The sequence below is a fragment of the Chinchilla lanigera genome, unplaced genomic scaffold, assembly GCF_000276665.1.
Source record: "Chinchilla lanigera isolate Chin_1 unplaced genomic scaffold, ChiLan1.0 scaffold00076, whole genome shotgun sequence".
In the NCBI taxonomy this organism is placed as follows: Eukaryota; Metazoa; Chordata; class Mammalia; order Rodentia; family Chinchillidae; genus Chinchilla; species Chinchilla lanigera.
The window spans coordinates 7,807,810-7,829,692 of NW_004955477.1; positions in this window are offsets into that span (position 1 = coordinate 7,807,810).

Sequence of the window (21,883 nt, forward strand, 5' to 3'; positions counted from 1 at the left end):
GAAATTTACAGTAGAAAGATATTATTAGAGAAGAAGGAAGAGAAAGAGGAGGAGGAGGAGGAGGAGGAGGAGGAGGAGGAAGAGGAGGAGGAGGAAGAGGAGGAGGAGGTCTCATTTTTCTATGCAATATGGTACTATTGAGCCATAAAGAAAGATAAACTTGAGGCATTTCTAGGCAAATGGATGCCTCTGAGACCATACTCTTAAGTGAAATGTATCAGACACATGTTTAAATATTGCATTGTAACCCTGGTGTGAGAAACTGAAAGGGTAAATAAAGATCAAAATATACCATAGATGTTATGAAATAGGAAGAAATTATTAAAAAAGGAAGGGAAACTAGGGAGGCGTGAGTGGGAAAGGAAGGGAGGGAAAGGAAAAAATAAAAAAGAGGGATAAAATGGATAGTTTTGTAAATATTGAGGGGAAAAGGGGAGGAAAAGAGGGGAGGGTATTGGAAAAAAAGAGGAATAAGGATATATCACATACAGGTACAAATTCCTTATAATGGATGTGATCATTATATACATCTAAATTACACTAATAAACTTAATTAAAAAAAGAAATTCTAGAATAGTTTACACCAAAATGGGAATTGTGGTTAGCTCCAGGTTATATGATTATGGTTGACCAGCGTCACTAGGGCTAGTGTGCCTTTAGAAGAAGAGAAGCTGCCTTATGGGAGCAAAGACGATTTGAAGGTAGCTATGGTATCCTAGTGACCTAGCTAGGGAGCACACCACTCAGTGACCTGGCCACTCAGGGACCATTCCTCTGCCTTTATTAACTACTGTACTCTTCTCCACCATGTAGTTAATATGCCTGGAAACATATTATTTCATGGGCTCTGGTATTTCCCTGACCAAGGAAGGCCACGACGATATGGTCACAGAATAATTGACTCATTACCATTGCTATAGCTTTATAAGCAAATCAAATTCATGGAGTTCTTAGATTGGACTTGGCATCTGCCTTGGCCCATTACTGCCCCAGGTCTACTGAGAGCTGCTGTTTATTGATGACCACTGCAGGTGTTGCCAGTGAGAAGCAGTGTCTGAAGCCAGGTGAGCCATGTCATGCATATGTACTCTGCCTGCTCTGCCAGGCTCAGCCCCGGCCTTTGGCACTGCCCTATCTGTCCCTTGGCCAGTGATTAGATTTGCTGTCTGCTGTCCTGCTGTTTGTTCCTGGGTGAGCCATGGCGTTGGCCTATGTAACTGTAGCTACCCACCCTGCAGGCAGGATGGGCACAAAGCTGGTCATCTTCTTGGGCTTGCAGTCTTACATCTGGAGGCATTAGCACAGATGCCAATCTCAGCACCCCCAGAGGGGTCTTTTCCTCAGTTCTTCTCAGCCAGTGCCAGCCAATGCATGGGATCTTTCACCCTGAGAGGATCTAGTGACTGTAACTGTCCCATAGTGATTGTATGCACTTCCTGTCACTGTTGTGATCATCCCCACAACATCAACAGCTACAGCAACACGTGCCAATTGCCTCAGATTCTGAGGTACAGAGTGTGGAGTGGCAAGGCCAGACTCGATGCCTAGGGTCTTGCTGGGCTGAAATCAAGGTGCTGGCTGGGGCTGCAGGTCACCTGAGGCTCCAGGTCTTCTGGTAAGCTCACTGGAAGCTGGTAGAGCTCATTTTCTTCTCATTCTTTAAGCACCTGCCATGATGGATTGAGTCTTCTCAGTTTGGCACTCTGCAATTTAAAGTTCATGGGATTAAGTTCACCCAGATAATCCAGGACCATGTCTGTATTTTAAAGGTTATTGATCAGTGATTACAATTACTTCTGCAGAGTCTCTTTTGCCAGGTTGTGGGAGAGAATCATGGGAGTGATGCCACAGGGCACAAGTCAGGTGGCCCAAGTTCCTCCCAGCACAGCAGACACTGCCACTGCTGGGGCCCACGGAGAAAGCAGAGCCTCCATTTTCACCTCCCTCATGCCTCAGAACACTGGCCTGGGTACATTTTGATTTGGACCTGAGTTCTGACCAAAACCTACCCTGGAGCCTACTTACTTCTCCTCCATTTCTCTCTCCCTACAGGCTGACTGACATGGACAAAGCTGAAAACACATATACAGGACCACAGCTATAGGACACTAGGAGGTCATTTACTACAATGAAATATGGAACTACTTCCCAATAGGTGTTGCAAAGTGACACTGCAGCAGGTGTAGTGAGCCCCCCATCACAGGAGGCAATCAAGCAGAGGCTATGCACCCATACATGATTTTCCTTCAAGTGTAGGAAAGGTGATTAAATATGAGTTCCTGAAGTCTTTTATCCAAGAGAGTCTGGAATGTTACTGAGTCTGTCACGTGAATTCTCAGGCAGCAGCCACATGTCTTTTCATACTTGCAGTTCCACAGTGTTTTGAGGAAGCAGCTGATGGTAGTGATGGAAATGAACATGGGGTGGCCTCCTGGATTTCCTTGAGGTGGGAATTATTTTCCCCATGGCTTTAGGGAAAAAGCTCCCAGGATTAAGTTTGATTCACAGTATGAAGTGGAAAAGACATGGGTAGCATTGGGCTCAAGAACTACAAGTCATGACCTGATCTGCTGGTATCCAAGGTTGAGATTCCAACTGCAGGTGTGAGGATAGGGTTACAGTGGACAGGGATTTGGTTTTGTGGCTGGATGAGTGGAGTTGAGGCTTGGGACATGAGTGCTGGGTTATACTGACAGGTTTACAGACGAGGTAATCTACAGGATGTGCCTTGGAAAGCTGGGAAGTGCCATACAAATGCAAGATCCTCATGTAGATTGAGGCAGGGAATGGTGTAGACTAGAGGACTGAGTCCTAGATGAAGACGGATGATATGATGAAGATACCTGGTTCAGTAGGAACAGAAGTAAGAGATGGCATGAACCCTGGATTAGGACTCTAAGCTCAGGAAGCAGCAAGTGGCAATCGAACCCATGCTTTGCGGAGGAACTTCCGTGCCATCAGAGGCTGTTTTGATTTAGAACTGAAATGACACCCAAGCCCATGTGTTTAGAGCTGGGGCGTTGGAAGGTGACTGGATCATGGTGGCACTGTATTCCATACTATGCATGGATTCTATTCACTGATGTGTTCAGCTCCTGAGTATGCTCTTGGAAGGTGGAGCCTGGTAGAAAGAGCTAGGTCACTGGGGCATGACCTGGAAGGGGAGATCACCCTCCCTGGATCCCCACTTCTTTCTCTGCTTCTTGGCTGCAGTGATGTGGCGGCTTTCTCCTGCTAGACCTTCTACCTTGCTGTTCTGTCTTGGAGCTAGTCAACCAGAGTCTGAAACCAAGAACTAAAATAAACCTCTCTGGAAGTTGTGAGTGGAAGGTATTTTGTCCCAGCAATGATGAAAGTGACTAAGACAGAGGCCATCAGAGAAAGGATCTGCCTCGAACACACAGAGATGGGTGAGGGACCCAGGTCCTTACCAGCATGTTGGCTGCTGCTCCCAACTTGCCTACAAAGTGCATTTAGCATGGTTACTTTTGTGTCCCAAATTGATAGAACTTTGTTAGCAAAAATAGTTTAAATTTGAAGAGACATTATTTCCTTTCTTTAGAGGGGAAAATATAATAATTCCATTTTTTAAAAGTTATTATCTGAGAGCTGACAACTAATTTGCCACATGTTTGTGTTCAGTGCAAATAAATATCTAAAACTGGCAACTCAGAGATGGACCTTTCTGCTGTAAACAAATAAATTGGCAACTCCAAACCTGCCTTGGTGAAATTAAGCCTGGAGCCAAGTTTAGCTATTCTTGACACTTAATTTTCAAAAAATCAACATTATTGGGGTAAAGTTTATATATAAAACACAGTCACTTGAAGTGTACAACTTTTATGAGTTTTGACACATTTAGACACTGATGTCACCACATCCACAGTACAGATAATGTACATTTCCTTCATGCAGTAAGTTCCCTTGGCACCTGCCCATGCAGTCTCTTCCTCCACCCTGGCATTCACTGATCTGCTGTCTGTGGCTGTCAGTGAGACATGTCATTTCTATCATTTCCTTTAAATGGGTACTCAGGATTTACTCTTCTGTGTCTAGCTTCTTTCATTTAGATGAATGCCTTTGAGATTCATCCATATCATTACTTTTTGTGTCTTATTGAAACATTCCTATCTGAATCAGGATCATGAGGATTTCTCTTCTGTTTTCTTTTCTAATATGTGACAATATGTTTAATAAAAGAAGTGGAAAAAATACACTACAAACTATGAAACATACATGAGATGTGTTAAATAAAATCTAAATAAATGCTAAGACATTTCATGTCCATGAACTAGAAGACTCAATATTATTTTATGTTTTGTTCTCTTTTTTTAGAATTTATTTTTTCCACCTCCAAGGGTTTATTTACTGGACAAAAATAAAAAAGTGGCTTTCTCACTAGTGCAGAGACACTAGTGATTAGTAAGTAAAGTCTAAAGTTTATACGCTTTTAAAAAACTGTCAAATAGTACAGACATTGTGAGATGCAAAAATAAAATCATAACATTTTGATTAATAAGCCAAGAACTCTGTTAGGAAATTTCTTTTTTCCCTACTATCTATATTTTATTTTGCTCTTTCTTTATATTTGGGCTTCTCATATAAAATAAATCATGCAATATTTAAACATATGTTTGATTTATTTCACTTAACATTATGATCTCAAGGTGCATCCATTTTCCCACAAGTAACTCCATTTGCCCTTCTTTAGGGCTGAGTGGTACTATGTATAAATGCCACATTTTCTTTACCCATTCATCTGTTGATGGGCTTAAAAGCCACTTTCAAGATTTAGATATTGTGAATTGTGCTGCTATGAACATGGGTATGCATGTTTCTCTGTAATATGATATCTTTAACACTTTCAGGAAGGTACTTAGAAGGGAAATAGATAGGTCAAACAGAGATTCTAGTTTTAGTTTTTTGAGGAATCTCCATACTGATTTCCATAGTGATTGTACTAGTTTACATTCTCATTAATAATGTAGAAGGGTTCCTTTTCCCCCTCAACCTACAGTTTATTATTATTTGATTTCTTGATGATGGCTGTCTAAGTTTTTTCTCTCATTGCTGAGACAAAATACTTGGCACTCAAAATTAAGGGAGGAAAGGTTTATTTACCTCAGTTTGTAGAGGTTTCAGTTCATACTCAAGTGGCTCTAAGGTAGACTGGTGTAGTTGAGGGGCAACTGTGTATGGTGTGGAAGATACAAAAGAAACCACAGCAAAAATGGGGAGAAGCAAGCCTCTTTTCCTCCCTTATATTGTATGTAGGCTATCTACTCTCCGGTAGATGTAGCACTCATGCTCCCAATGTCAGCACTAGATAATAAACCAATAACAAATTCTGGATTTAGCCACCTCAGAAAAGCCTGCCCCTCCCATGATTGCATGAGACTTTGGGGGGATATCTAGACACAAACCATAACAATGGCCATTCTTGCTGGAGTAAGATGGAGTCTCAGCATTGTTTTAATTTGCATTTCTCTAGTGGCCAGCAATGTTGAATCTTTTTCATATATTTATTGGCCATTTGTACTTCTTTTGAGAGTTCTGTATTTATTTTAGTTGGCCATTTTTTGATTGAGTCTTTTGTTTTGGTAAGTCTAATTCTTTTGAATTCTTTTTATATTCTAGGTATTAGTTGTCTGTCTGATAAATAGCTGATAAAACTTTTTCCCCTTTCTGTGTGCTGTTTCTTCACTCTGTTGGTGTTTTTCTTTTGCTGTGCAGGAGAATTCAGTTTGATATGATCCTATTTGTTGATTCGTGATATTATGTCTTGTACAGTCGGGGTTCTATTTAAAAATCCTTGCCTACACACATGTCCAGCAGGTTAATGTTTCTGTTTTAACACATAGTTCTTTGATATGTTTTGATTTTAGTTTAGTACATGCTGAGAGATATGGGTCTAGGTTCAGTCTTCTACATGTGAGTAGCCAATTTTCCCAGCACTGTTTATTAAAGAGGCTATCTTTCCTCTAGCATGTGTTTCTGGCCCCCTTGACAAAGATCAGGTAGCTGAATATGCCTGGAATTGTTTATGCATTCTCTACTCTATTCCACTGATCTACAAGTCTGTTTTTTCCCCCAATATCATGCTGTTTTTATAGCTGTGGCTTTGTTGTATAACTTGAAGTCTGGGATTGTGATACCCTCTGCCTTGCTCTTGTTGCTGAGGATTGCTGTTGCTATTCTAGGTTTCTTCTGTTTCCATATGAATTTTAGGATTGTTTTCTTGATTCAGGGGTGAATACTGTTGGTATTTTGATGGGGATTATGTTAAATCTGTATATCAGTTCTGAGAGTGTGGCCATCATGACTATATTGGTTCTGCTTATCTAGAAACAGAATATATCTTTTTATTTTCTGATGTTCTCTTTGGTATCCTTTTCCAGAGAACTGTACTTTTTGTTGTAGAGTCTTTACAAAACTTCCTTAGTTAGGTTAATCCCTAAATATATAATTTATCTTTATACTATTGTGAAAAGCACTGTTTTCCAAGTCTCTTTCTGATGAGTTTATCATGGGTATACAGGAATGTTAATGATTTTTGTGGGGTGACTTTTCATCCTGCTATATTGCCAAATTTAGTTACTAATTCTAGAAGTCTTTTGGTGGAATTTCTTGAGTTTTTTTATGTAAGGGAATATGTCACCTGCAAATAATGATAATTTGACAGTTTCTTTTCTTTTTTTCTTTTTATTTCTTGCTTTTCTCTTACTTTTTTCCTCCTTTCTCTCATCCAAGTTTCTCTTTCCTTGTGAACAGTTTCTTCTCATTTCACAATATCTATTGTACATTTTGGATCTTATTTACTCTTTCAGATTCTCACACTAGGGAGACAATATGATATTTGTACATGTGCATTTGGTTTATTTTACTTATGAGTATGGTCTTCAGTTACATCTATTTACCTATAAAAGTCTCCAATTTATCCTTTATGGCTGAGTAGTACTCCATTGTATAAAAAGGCCACATCTTTTCTATCCATTCCTCTGTAGATGGACATTTGGGCTGTTTCCAAAATCTATTCCATGTAGAACAAATAGACTTAGTAGGTATCTACAGAATGTTCTACCCCACAACATCAGAATACACATTCTTCTCAGCTGCACATGGGACATTCTCCAAACTATACTGCATACTAGCTCACTGAACATGCTTAAGTAAATTGAAATTATCCCATGCATATTATGAGAGCATAGTGCAATGAAACTGGAAATTAATGGCAAAAGAAACTACAAAAACTTCATAAACACATGGAAATTATATACCACCCTCCTGAACAACCAATGGGTCACAGAAAAAATTAAGGAAGAAATTAGACAAGAAAACAATACAAAGAATCAATGAATGAAAGAGTTGGTTCTTTGAAAGATTAAATAAAATTGACAAACCCTTACCCAACTTTATCAAAAAAAGAAAAGACTCAAAGACTCCATACAATTAGGAATGAAAAGGGTGAAATCGCAACACACTTTGCAAAAATCCAGATCATCTACACTTACTTTGAAAACTTATACTCTAATAAGATGGAAAATGCAGAAGAAATGGTCAGATTCCTAGACACATATGAATTACCAAAGCTGAATCAAGAACATATAAAAACCCTAAATAAACCAATGTTGATCAATGAAATCAAAGATGTAATTAAAATGCTACCAACAGTGAAAAGCCCAGGCCCTGAAAGATTCACTGCTGAGTTCTACAAGAAATATATAGAAGACCTAACACCACTACTTCTCAAACTCTTTAATGAAATTAAAAGGAAAATAATACTCACAAAGTCATTCCTGGAAGCAGGCATTACCCTGATAACAAAACCAGAGAAGGAACCAACTAAGAAAGAGAACTACAGGCCAATCTCCATAATGAACATAGATGCAAAAATCCTCAATAAGATACTGTCAAACAGAATGCAGCAAATCATCAAGAAGATTAAACATTATGGCCAAGTGGGATTCACCCCAGGGATGCAGGGATGGTTCAACATATATAAATTAATAAATGTAATACATCATATTAACAGAGCCAAGGACAAAAGTTTGGTTTAGTTCTAATATTTCACCTTTGGCTTTTTATCTAGTTGATCTGTTGTTTTTGTGACAGTGGGGTATTGAGATCTTGCAATACAATTATATTAGCTCATTTGATTTTTTCATAACTGTTAATATTTGTTTTTTATATTTGGGTGCACTGGTATTTGTTGCATATATATTTATGATTGCCACCTCTTCCTCTTGGATTGTTACCTTTACAAGGATGTAGCGACCTTCTTTATCTCTCTTAATCAGCTTTGCCTGAAATTCACAATGTCTGCAAATAGATAGCTGTCCCAGCTTTTTACTTGGTTTCTGTCGTATGGAGTATTGTTTTCTATCCTTTGACTTTCAGTCTATGAATTTCTTTTTGAGTCAGATGTGTTTCTTATATGCAGCATATTGTTGGATCTTGCTACTTGATCCATTCTGCCCATCTACGTCCTTTGATTGGTGAATTGAAACCGTTAAGATTGATGGCTGTAACTGATATGAATTGACTAATCTTTGTCATGTTATTTTCCCATTGTTGGCTTCCCCCCTTTTTTCCCTCCCTTTGTTTAATTATTTTCCTCACCTGGGAGATTCCTTCTGTTGGGCTTCTTGGAGTTGTAGTCCTTGTTATCTGTCTCTAGAATATCCTTCAAAACATTTTGGAGTCTAGTTTGGTGGTCATAAATTTCCTCAGATGTTCTTTGTCATGGAAGTATTCTATTTGTCCATAAGGTTTGAAAGATAGTTTTGCAGGTACATCATTTTGAGTTGAAGTTTTTCCTTTAGAACTTGAAATCCTTCCCTCCAAGTTCTTCTTGACTTGAGAGTTTGTGTGGAGAGTCAGCTGTGATTCTGAAGGGCTTTCCTTTATAGGTTATTTGTTTCTTTTCCCTACCAGCTTTTAAGATTCTGTTCTTGTGTTGAGTTTCTGGAATCTTGACTATGATATGCCTGGATGTAGATTTTTTTTGATTGTGGCTAATTGGAGCTCTATATGTCTCACTTACTGTATGTCAAATTCTTTTGCCCGACCAGGGAGGTTTTCTGATGTCTGTGAACAGTTGTTTTTTTTTTTTATATCCTTTGTGCTATTTCCTGCTTTTTCATTTACTCCAGTCAATCTTAAGTTATTCTTTGCCTCATCTAGCAGCTGCTGGATTGATTTCTCATAGTCCCTTATCATTTTTAAGGATTTTTATTTTCATGATCACTAAACACAAACTTGTCTTCTATAGTTGAGATCCTGTCCTCACATTGACTTCATCTCCTGTGGATACTTTCAATGGTATTTTTATTTTCCTAAATATCTGCTTGAATCTGCCTTATGAATTCCATTTCTTTCCTAAACTGAGCATTCTTGGCTTCTATAACTTTTAAAAGTTCTATTTCTTGTCTGTATCTACTTTAGAGTCACTAAGCCTGGTTTTCATTGTGGACACCATTTCTGTAGTTATCTAAGAAATTGTTTCTGCTTTGATTTTTTTCTGAAACCTCATTCAATTGCTTTGTTTTTAACACTTCAGAGAGACCATGTGGGTGGCTTTCATATTACTCCACCTCAATGCCCCCTGGGTTTACCTTTGGTGAACTGGATGTCTGGGATTATATCTTGTTTAAGTGTTTTCTTATTTTCTTTTCCTTTTTAAAAGTTGTATTCCTAGGATGATGCTTGTAAATTTCCTGTGGTGGGTTGTTTTATTGCTAGTGTTTAGAACCCTTAGGAAATGATTACTTCTTTGAAATATCTTCCAAGTGTAACTGGTTTTTGGGTTTTGGGTTTGTTGCAAGATCTTACCTCTTCAATTTGTTGGGGGTGAGAAGTTGTTGCCTTTTTGGCCCAGCCCCTGGTTCTTTGGCACCATACCACAGTATTTTCTATGACTTTTAGTCAATTTCAGTCTTGGAATACCAGCAAGAACAGCTGTTTAGAACAATTACATCACTTTTGGCTAAGGTGGTACCATCAGCAATAACGGTAGTAACAGTCACAGCTTAGAAAATCACAAACTGGTAATCTTTAATTTGCTACCTTTAACCATATGAACTAGATTTTTAGTTATATAACAAAATCTAAAACAGAAAATTGTATGAAGTATATAAGTCCCTAATATGTCAATTTTACCTTCAGGGTTTAAAATTTAAAAGGGGGTTAGGGAAAAATAGAGAGGTAGAGGAAGAGGAAGCAATTAGAAGTAAGGCAGGAGGACGAAGGTGGATCATGCTAACTTTGGGAAACTGGCACAGAAGAGTGGAGGGAAAGACAGAAGAAAGAGATAAAAAGAAGAACAGAACAGAACAGCAACCACAAAGAACCTAGAAACCATGTCTACACTCACATAAACACGAGATCAAACAATGAGTGAGAAAAAATACAACAAAAAACAAAACAAAAACAAAGGCACAACAAAAACAAAGGAGAGGGAGAGAGAGAGAGAGAGAGAGAGAGAGAGAGAGAGAGAGAGAGAGAGAGAGAGAGAGTGCTCCATTAGATGGAGCTAGCAGCTGCTCTGAGTTCTGAGCTCAACTGACCCCTCTGCAAGATGGCTCCTGGCCAATTGTTCTCTAGCAGAACGATTGACCTCTCAGCACTCACCACTCTTTCATGTCCACTGCTCCCCTCCACTGCTGTGTCTCTCCATGGAGGCCTCTGGAGTCACCATCAGTCACCATGTGTCTGCCATTTTGAGTAGCTCCTCTTGCTTAGTGAGTCTTATCTGAGTGAGAAGGCACCATTAACTACATCCTTCCTCTTCACTGAACTTTCTCCCTTTACTCTGTCTGGGGGCTTCAAATCATGCCTGAGATCCTTCTTGGGTCCAGGATCTCATTTCCATCCCTCTTGTCTTCCTCATATTGCTATATTCCATCATCTGGATGGCAACACTCAGAGAGGCTCTTTCTTTGCAGCTTACCACTCTGCCATCTTGGTACCTCCCCTCCTTTTCCCTTCTTATACATATTCCTTTTATCTTATTCTCTTTCCTGATTGCTCTGGCTAATGTTTCACAAAGTATGCTGAACAGGACTGGTGATAGCAGACATTCCTTTCTTGGTTCTGATTTTAGAGAGAAAGCTTTCCATTGTTTTCCATTTAATATGATATTGGCCTTTGGTTTGTCTAAAGGACTTTCATCAGATTGGCATACACCATTCCATACCTATTTTCTTCAAGTTTTTTTTTTAAATCATGAATGGATGTTGGATTTTGTCAGAGGTTTTTTCTGCATCAATTGAGATGATCAGGTGGTTTTTGTTCTTTGTTCAGTTACTATGGTATATTACAGTTGCAGTTATATATGTTGAACCATTCCTGAATCCTGCTTGGTCATGATGTAGGAACTTTCTGATGATTAGTTGAGTCTTTTTGACAGAATCTTGCTGAGAATCTTTGCATCTGTGTTCATTAAGAGATTGACCTGTAGTTCTTTTTTTTGGTTGGGTCTTTGTGTGGTTTTGGAATTAGGGAAATGCCAACTTCTAGAAATGTCTTTGGGAGTACTCCTTCCATTTCAGTTTCATTAAAAAGTTTGAGGTATATTGGAATTAGATCTTCCCTAAGTTCTTTTAGAATTTGTCAGTGAACTTTTGGGAACTAGGAACCTTTAGGTGGTAATTTTTTAAATGATTTTCAATTTCATTATGTGATAATGGGTTACTCAGGGCTTTTATATTTTCCTTCATTCATTTTATCCTTATTTTCTGATTTTTTTCTTTCCCTTCCTTCTTTTCTCTCTCCCCTCTCCCTAGTTCCCTTTTCCTTTTGGACAATTTGTTACTAATTTACTTTTTTATTTTTAATTGCATTCATTTGGGTCGTTTCTTTTTTGGTACAGTTGTCTAGGGATTTACCTATTTTGTATATTCTTTCAAAGAACCAGCTCTTTGATTTGTTGTTTGTATTTCTTTTAGTTTTAATTTCATTAATTTCTATTCTGATATTTATAATTTTCTTCCTTGTCCTGGCTTTGTATTTTGATTTTTCTTATTCATTTAAGAACTTGAAGTGCATTGTTAGGCTATTTATTTGGACTCTTTTTCCAAGGTGAGCACTCACTGTTATAACTTCCCTCTTAGGCCTGCTTTCATTGCACCCTATAGGCTCTAATATGTTGTACTGGCACTATCATTTTATTCTACAAACTGTCTAATTTCTTCCTTGATTTCTTTTGTGATCCATTGTTTATTTAAGAAAGTATTTTTAGTATCCATGCATTGTATAATTTCTTTGGTGTCTTTTGTCATGGATTTCTAGTTTCATTGCACAAGAATCTGGTAATATGCATAGTATAATTTTTATTCTTTTGCATTTCCTTAAACTTACTTTGTGGGCTATCATGTGGTCTATTTTGGAGAAAGTCTCATGTGCTACTAAAAGGAATGTGTGTTCTGTTATAGTTGGGTATAGATATTTGTTTCAAGGTTTGCTTGAAGGCTGATTTTTTTTGTTGATTTTTTGTCTAGTTGGTCTAATTGTGACTAAGGCATTGAGGTTCCCCATTGTAATTGTGTTGGTGTTTATCAGATTTTTTTTTTCTCCAGTACTGGGAACCGAACTCACGACCTTGCGCTTGCCAGGCAGGTGCTTTGCAGCTGAGCTAAATCCCCAGCCCCTATCAGATTTTTTTAAATGTTTAGCTGGTGTTTGTTTTATGATATTGGGAATCTTGGTATTTAGTGCATATATGTTTATAATTGTTATTTTTTCTTATTGAATGGTTCCCTTAACCAATGTGTAGTGACCTTCTTTGCCTCTTCTGATCAGTTTTGGCTTGAAATTTAATTTGTCTGAAATTATGATATCTATTCCTACTTTTTTCCAGGTTCCTGTTGCATGGAATATTGTTTTTCCTCCTTCAACTCTTGTTCTGTGAATTTTTTGAATTAAGTGTGTTTCTTGTACACTGCATAGTGTTTCATTTTGTTTCTTGATCCATTCTGCCAATTTGTGTCTTTCAATTGAGACCATTTACGTGACAGTTATTACTGAAAGATATTGACTTATTATAGCTTTGTTTTCATGTTGCTAGTCTCCCTTTCCCCCTCTTTTCTGCTTAACTGCTCACTTTTCCTGGTGTATTCATTCTATTAGTTTTTTGGCATATTTGGTTTCAGTATGTCTAGGATGTCCTTGAGAATTTTTTGTGGTGCTGGTTTGGTGGTCAGGAATTTCTTGAGGTACTGCTTGTCATGAAAATTCCTCATTTCTCCATTACTTTTGAAGGTAAGTTTTGTGGCATATATAATTGGAAGTTGTTATCTTTTAGGGCTTGAAACACTTCATACCAAGTTCTTCTGGCCTTTATATTTTGTGTTGAGAAGTCTGTTGTAATTCTGATGGTTTTACCTTTATAAGTGATTTCTCGTTTTTCTCAAATAATTTATAAGATTCTTTTCCTGCATTGGGCTTTTGGTATTTTGACTATAGTGTAACATGGAGAGGTTCTCTTTTGGTTGTGCCTATGTGAGGTTCTATATACATTACTTACTGTATATTTCTTTCTTTATATTTGGAAAATTTTCTATAACTTCTATTAAACAGATTTTTAAATGCCCTTTGTGCTGATTTTTTAACTAATTCTAATTAATCTTAGATTAATCTTCTTTGCATCATGTATCAGCTGTTGGATCCATTTTTCATGTTCTTTTATTGTTTCTAAGGTATCTCTGAGTAACTGGTCTTTGATAATATCCTTCTCTTTTAATTCTGATATTCTGCCTTTACACTGGCTGTTTCTGCTGCCCATATTTTCAATAGCATTTTTATTTTCCTGGATTTCTATTTAGAACTTTTTCATGCACTGTAATTCTTCTCTAAACTGGTCATTCATGTTTGTATTATTTTGTTTACCTCAGCTAGCTTTCTATTACTGTAACCTCTCTGATTGTTTTGTTTAATGTTTCCATTATATGTTTAGTCATATCTTCTGTGATCTTGCTGAGCACCTCATTGCTCTGTTTTTTAAAATTTTTTTATCCTTTCAGTAATTCTGGTGTGTGGCTTTTTCTTTCCTCCCCTTGAGACCCCCAAGATCAACTTTGTGTGAGCTGGGAGTTTTGGGAAGCAATTTGTTGCCCTGTGTTCTCATGTTTCTATTTTTTTTGCTCATTTTGTTTTGTTTCGTGCTTAGGTTTGCAGGCACTTATTGTGGAAAGATTTAGTAGCTAGTATAGAGATCTCTTTGTTTAGTCTACTTTTTAGTGATGCACTCTAGGTGTGGCTTTGTTCCAACATCCAATCATGTCTGTTAATTTGGAGGGAGAGTATGCAGTGTATTGTTTCAATACCCAGTTCTCCAGGAATGGATTGCAGTATTGTTACTGTCACAGTGCTAATCTTTCTGCTGACACATAGGAAAACCCATTAATAGCAATGGTAATTTCTTGATTATTGAAGCTTTATAGTAGCTGTTGAAATCAGGAAGTGTAAATTCTGACTTTTAAAGATCGCTTTTGAAATTATTTTGGTTACTTTGGTCCCTTCTATTCCTACATACATTTTAGAATTACCTTGCCAATTTCTACCAGAAAGTCATGCAAGGATTTTGACAAGGATTGTGTTGAATTGATATATCAATTTGGAGTGAATTAATGTAGCTACACTGAGTATTCTGATCTATGAACTCCGTACATCTCCCACTTCATCTTTTTAACTTTCAGCAATATTTTATAGTTTCCAGTGTACAAATTGTCTATGTAGAATATCCTAAAGAGTTAAAAAAAAACCTGACTAGGTATAATAGTGAATTTGCAAAGACCTCAGGAATCAAGGTCAAGGTCAATATATAATTTTATTTCTACTAACAAATTATGAATGAAGAGCTAAAGTTGAATGCTAACATGAAATATCATGTATAATAACACCCAATTAGAAACAAAACATATTCACAATTGTATTGCTAGTTATACAATTTTATTTTATTTTATTGTGGAAAGATTTTGTTGCCAGTATGGAGATCTCATTATTTAGTCTACTTTACGGTGATGCACTCTAGGTGTGGCTTTGTTCCAAACTTTTATTTCTTCCTGTTATCTGTATTTTTAATATTAATTTTTCTTGCCTTTTTAACTGTCTAGGACTTCCAGTATAGTATTGAATAAAAGTGATGAGAAGAGATATTTTTGCTTTGTTTCTGAACTTAGGATTAGTCTTTTATCATTAAATTTGAGTTAGCTGTGTGGGTTTTCATAGTTACCTTTTATCAAGGTGAGGATGTTTCCATTTCTAATTTGCTAAAAGATTTTATTTGTCATAAATGAGAATACTGATTTTTGTCATATAATTTTTCTATATCCAGGGGGGTCCCAAGCTTTTTCTTTTTTATGAAAAATTGCATTGTTTGATTTTTAAATGCTGTCAACTTCATGTTACTAGCTCAAATCCCAGTAGATCAAATGTGTGGGCCATTTTCTGCTCTATTTGCTGCTCAGGAAGGATCTAAGAATCTGTAAACAGGTTTTCCGAGGCAGAGAATTTAGAGTTGTGTTCAGTATAAGAACTCCAGATATATTACTTTCTTGAGTTATTTCCCTTTTTCCCATTTTTATATTAAAGTAGAAAGAGAATAACATATATATTTTTCTACAAAAGTATTTGGTGGCAGCTGTGTATTTTGAATATTCACAGAGAGATGATGATTTAATTACAAAAAGCAAACCATTCCTAAGGCAGTTATCTTTTCTTTTATTGCTCTTTAAAACCCTCAAAGTTGACTTTATGTACTGGCTAAGCCCATGAGCCCTACGTTTTCTGGGCTCAGTTTATGTGCTGGGTTTCTCCTTTAAGGACTGACCCTAGTCAGACTGATTATTTTTTTTTAGCCTTGATTGGTACATCTGTAAAGTGCGGTAATAGTAACAAATATCCAAAGTCACTGTGAATACTAGTACTTCTGGCATAAGGGTTCAGTAAATGTTAGCTGATAGGGACATTGCTATGGCCATGGATGTTTACTTATGTTGTTATAGTTGCAATGTAACTTAATGAATATGGACAACTTTCACAAGTAAGGACAGAGGGTATGGACATACTAACCATCAGAGTGGTTCCCCAGGGACCCCCTCCCCAGTACTGGTGACCTCCAGAATACCTGGAAAGCTTGTATAATACATACCTTTGCCCACCTCAAACCAACTGGGTGAGAACACTTTGGATAGGTATGCTTCTCATTCTCCATGGCCAATTCTAATCCATGGCTTAGGTTAGAACCATTAACTTACAAATTTTTCTTGCTTGGTCATTATTTGAAAAAGGAAACATTCTGAAAAAAGTAATAATACTAAATAATAAAGTCATATTAGTCCAAAATGTGTTTTAATTTACTACCCTGGGCTTTATTCTACAGAGTTATTGTACGAAGCTGTTGGCTAAAATGAAAAACAAGTTATTTTCTTTCATTTGCAGGAGACTGCCTAGTTTTGTTTTGCCTTGTGAATGGTCACTGTGGAATCAAGCAGTGGGCAGATTCAGGTGAAGAAATCAAGAGTAGATAGCTTTGTTGCAGACAATCTGGAGATGCATGTGTTAGGCCGCCTGGGAGAAGGTAGAAGTTTGAGGCAGTATTTATTATTCCATCTTCTGTTCAAGACCTTGGATTAGGTTCAGAGATGTTGAGAAAAGTTGCTGTCTGGGGCTCCAAGAGCTCCTGTCTACAGGAAGATTGGGCAACTCAGACTTAGCTGTAGGCATGCAGGGTCTGCAGGTGGGAGCAAGTCTGGGCACAGGGAATGGATCCTTGTGCACGGAGAACTACTCTGCTTCCCTGAATGGTTGCTGCCCCAGCAGAAGAGTGGAGGAACAGAGTCTCCTGGGAGTAAGTGGGCCTTGGGTCCCCAGGCTGTGGGGGACACTCACAGGGGCCAGTGCTCCTGTCTGACTCAAATCACTCTAAGCTGCATGCCCATGATGTACTGTTGTTTGTGCCTCAGTTCACAATGTAGTCCCTGTGAATGCTAAGTTCCTTTTATACCTGAGACTTCCAGAACACCTACCAGCCCCAGGAATCTGTCATTTCTGCAGTACAACTAGCCAGAATCAGTGTGAACCACTACCAGGAGCTTACGGGTTCCAGAGCAGTTAGAAGCAAGAACCTACCTGAAATCAGCTTAAGCATGTGGCCTCCTCCATATGACTGAGTCATGTGGATTGTGTGTGTTCTGATGTCCTTGAAGCCAGTGCTGGACACAGCCTAGTCCAGCTGCACCTGTGTTCCAGGCATTTTCTTTGTGGGTCAGGTGTGCTCTGTCTCTCATGGGGGTTTAGGGCACCTGCCTCCTGGCCACGTATTGACCCAAATGGTGGTGTCTTCTCCTATAGTTTCAGGCATGTCCCTGGGTTGGCCTTTTCCTTCTACCCTCTGGCTAGGCCCTGGCTTACCCAAACCCGGCCTCCTGTTTTATCTGTGATGCTCAGGGGAGTCTGATATGAAGGAAACAGTAAACCAGGTTCACACTGAGAAGAAAGAAGTGTTTCTACCCTTCCCTCAGCACACCTGGGTATTCCGTGTTCTGCCCTATGGCAGGAAAGGGAGAGAAGCCATGCATCCAACACCCCCACCACACATTGCATCTCCTTCCTTCACCTTGCTGTCCCTCACCCCTCCTTTTGGAAGTCAAGTCCTAAATCAGCAGGGGCAGCCCTTGGCCTTTGTGCCTTTTGGTTAGAGTCACCTAGAACTGAGTGTTGGTGCCTTGGTTTTGATGCATGGACCTGAGCACTGATGTGCACGTGACTGGAAAGAACATGTGTTGCTGGCTGTGTCAGTACTGGAGCTACACTTTGGGTCCGGCAGAGAAGGGGAAAGTGGAGCCTGGGTGGGCTCTGCAGCCTTATTCTGCAGTCAGGATGTCCACTCTGCTGCCCACAGCTCATCTTTTCCACCTCCAAGCCCCAGGTGGCCCCCTGGGTCTGCTGCTGGGGAGTCCTAGGAATACCTGATTCCTCCCAAGGAATTCCTCCCAAGGAATTCCTCCCATCACTTCTATTTAACCAGAGTGAGCTGGATTCTATTCCTTGCTTCTAGAAGAACCCTGATTATAATAGTTTTTGGTTAAAGTTTAAAAAAATTCCAGTATAATTTTCTTCATCTGCTACCTGGGTTCCCCAAAGGTATCAGAGCTGCTACCAATTCATCAATCTCTAGAAGAAACCTCCAATCCACAAAGGATGATCGAGCCAACGCTGACCTGGGGGCAGTGGGAAGAATACATTTGTTCAAGGAAATGTGATTTGTGCTCCTAGAATTCCTCCATGAAGGGATCTACCTGGTGCTGTTCTGAACTGCAGACCCTTTCAACAATCATCAGGTGAGGAGGGAGGTGGAAGTAGCCTTGGTCAGCTTCTATCTCAGACATTTGCCAGTAGTGAGCAAGGCAGCAGCAACCCCCAGGTCCTCACTGTTAGCTCAAAGACCACCCACACTTCACCATTCTGGTTTCCCCTGCATATCTTCCAGTAGTCTTTTTTAAATCTTGGAATATTTTAGAGCAAACTCTACACATTAATGGGATTTGTCCATAAACACTTTACTACCTAATAGTTAAAGACGTAAGAAAAACATACCACAATTCCATTAGCACCTTCAACAGAATTACCGATAATGTCTCCATATAATCTATACCCAGGCCATGTTCAATTTCCTCTAATTTTCTAAACAAATGTATTTTTACAGTTGGTTTGTTTTTAATCAGAAACAATATGAGTTCTACACTTTGCATTTATTTAACCTGTCTGTCCGAGTCTTAAATGATACCCTTCCCCCTTTATTTATGTTATTTATTTATGTTATTGTGAAAGGACTGGGACATTTGTTGTGAGCATTTCTGGTGCTCTGGGTCTGAGACAGCATCCTGTGGTTTTATTTGGCATGTTCCATAGTCACACTTCTTTCCTCTGGAAGCTGACTAAGATCAGATAAAATTCTGCTTCATTTTTTTTTCCTGTGGTAGAAAGGAGACTTGCAGGTATGTATTAGAAGGCAAAGATCTGCTATATCTCCAAGGAGAGGGTTTGGCTGGCCCACTCGAAGGACATTAGGGTAGATCAGAAAATTCAATGTTGACAGCCTGACCAATTTAATATAACTTCCATTGACTTTCCTTGGTCTCTTGAGTCATTCAGTATGTCAAGACAGGCTTTTTAAAAAATTTCATCTTTATTTCTTTATATAATTAAAACACCATTATTACACCTAAAATTTCAGCAATAGCTTGTCAGTACAATCTGGTCAGAGTTCAATGATTGTCTCAAGGCATTTTTAAACAGTTTGATCCAAATAAATTCAAATAATTCAATGAACTGATATGCCTCTTTTTACCTGCGTATTTCTTGTTTCCCTTGTCCTCATATCTTTGGGTTCTTTTTTTCTTTTTATTTCTTCTTTTTCATCTTCTACTTCTTTTCTCTCTCATACCCTTTGCAATTGGTTTTCTGGAAAAACTATTTTGTTTCTGTAGTTTTCCACAGCTTGGGTTTGCTGACCTTATGCTGTGTGTGTGAGTGTGTGTATTACATGTTTTCTTGTCTTTCCTGTAAGTTAGTACATAGGTGCAGAGAGAGGCTAAGCAAATTCCATTTTTTGTTTGTTTTGGAAACAGAGCAGTGTGTGCTTCCATTGGGACAAGAGTATTCAGTGGTCCCTTTTTATGGTGCAACTATCATTGCCTGGGTCTACTAATTAGCATGACAAATGGAGCTGCCTTCCTTGTTAGTACATGTACTAGTTCTGTAGATGTGAAAAGAAATTTCTTGCTGATCCTAGGTAGTATAGGAGAAGACTCACGCAGAAGAGGCAACTGCTTGCTTTTTCTCTTTATTCATCAATTTTGAAATAACTTTGGTCCTCTTGCATTCTCTAAATATGACCAGTGGGTTTTAAACAATGATCAGTATGAGCTCATGGATTTGAACAATTTCTTGTATTCAGGTGGTTGCAGCTGTTGTCTTTAATGAGTCTCAAATCATCTCATCTTTAGCCTATGGGAGCATCTTTGGTTTGGATTCTGAGTACTTTTGACACGACCCCAATCTCTGATTGCCTCCTTGCTTTCTGCAAAGAGAAAATATTCCAGGCACATCGTGTGCATTTTCTGTTTTACTGAATCAGATATTTTTCTGAGAAGTGTTGCTTCATTTCAGTGGAAGTAGCAGTGTTGGCAATAAGTGGTAGGAATGCTTATTGCTACTGAGTTGGCCATTGTTTTTAGACTTTTTCAGTGGTTGTGCAAGGAAAGACATCAATGTTTTTAGAGATTAAGAAATTATACATTCATACTAATAATTTTAATTAAAATGAAAGATGTAGAATTTTAAGTCTCTTTAGTGCTCTATCTGTATTTCCTTCCTTTTTTTTAATTTTAAAGATAAAAGGAGGGAAACATTAACAGACATCCAACATTTTACAACATATCACAAGCACAATACAGACAATACAGAGTTACAAACAAAGTGGTAGGGAATTAACAATGGTGGTTGTATTACATATTGATATCTTCAAAGTGGCTTCTCATGAAAACAGATATAAACATGCAATACTGGTCAACCAAAGACTCATTGACAGTTTCTTTCAGCATAGAAATAGAAGGCAGAGGAACAACCATGTTATCTATCCTGTATGTATTTCCTTCCTCTTATGCTGAAGATTCCAGTTCCAAATTATGCCAATGTAATTGCTGATTTGCTGCATCCACAGCCCATATCCATAGGCCACACTTCACCACCAAGGAAATCTCCAGCACCATCACCACCACTAACCACCATTCCTGACATCATTTGTGCTTCCTTTTGTGTCTAGACAATATTCCATGAGGGATGTGCAGTTAACTTACTGTGATTTAAAATTACTTGAATTAGTTCTTCTATAAGAGGTTTTGCCATTAAATTAAAACATGACTACATTCATATGGTTAAATTTACTTTGACTTTTAGGAAAATATTTTAAATTTTGGTTTATAGTCACATAGAATACTTTCTTGTTTCAAAAATCAAGTCTAAGAAACAAGACATAGTCATGAAATTTGGTCTTTCTCTTTGTTCCCTTTGCTCTGTCCTCCTAAAAGCTAGCCATTAAAATTATCTTTTGACTTCTTCTTCCTCTGTTTTATTCAAATATGTGTTTACACATTTTCAAGTGACCTTTGTCCCTCCCTTCCTTTCTTTCTACAAGGAGCCAAATGCAAGGCTTTGCCCATACTAAACACATGCTCCACCACTGAGCTGTACCCACAGCCCCATCTCTTTTTCTTAACAGCATATATTATGTGCACTTTAGTCAACATTCCTTTTATTTTTCATTTAATAATACCTTGAGGACCACTCCATATAAATATGGAGAAATTTCTTTTTTTTTTTTTTGAGTAACCCATGTGCTACTCCTTTGTATAGATGTAGTAGTGTTTGTTTAATCAACAGTTGATTGAATATTTTAGTTAAGTCCGGTCTTATCCTGTTAGATAGCTTAGTGCTTATATCTAACATACATTGAATGGGTTTCTGAAGATGCAATTGCTAGATCCAAGAATAATTGAATGTGTAACTTTTTCATATATTATCTTCTAATGGTTATAACAGCAACATGGTAATTTAAAAAATTCTATCAAATCTTTTGCATTTTCTAGCTGTGGACTCCAACAAAGAAAATCTTTCCCCTCATAAATCTTTTCTTTTTATTTTTGTACTTACTTGTACATCTTTATGGGGTAATTTGGTAATTCAATGCATGTACACATCAAATTAGGGTATATGAGGTATACATTCATTCTTTTCAAACATTAATCATTTTTATGTGATGGAAACATTAATCATTTTTCCTGCCTGCTGGCTCCCGGAGGGTGGGCCCCCAGCGCACGGGGAG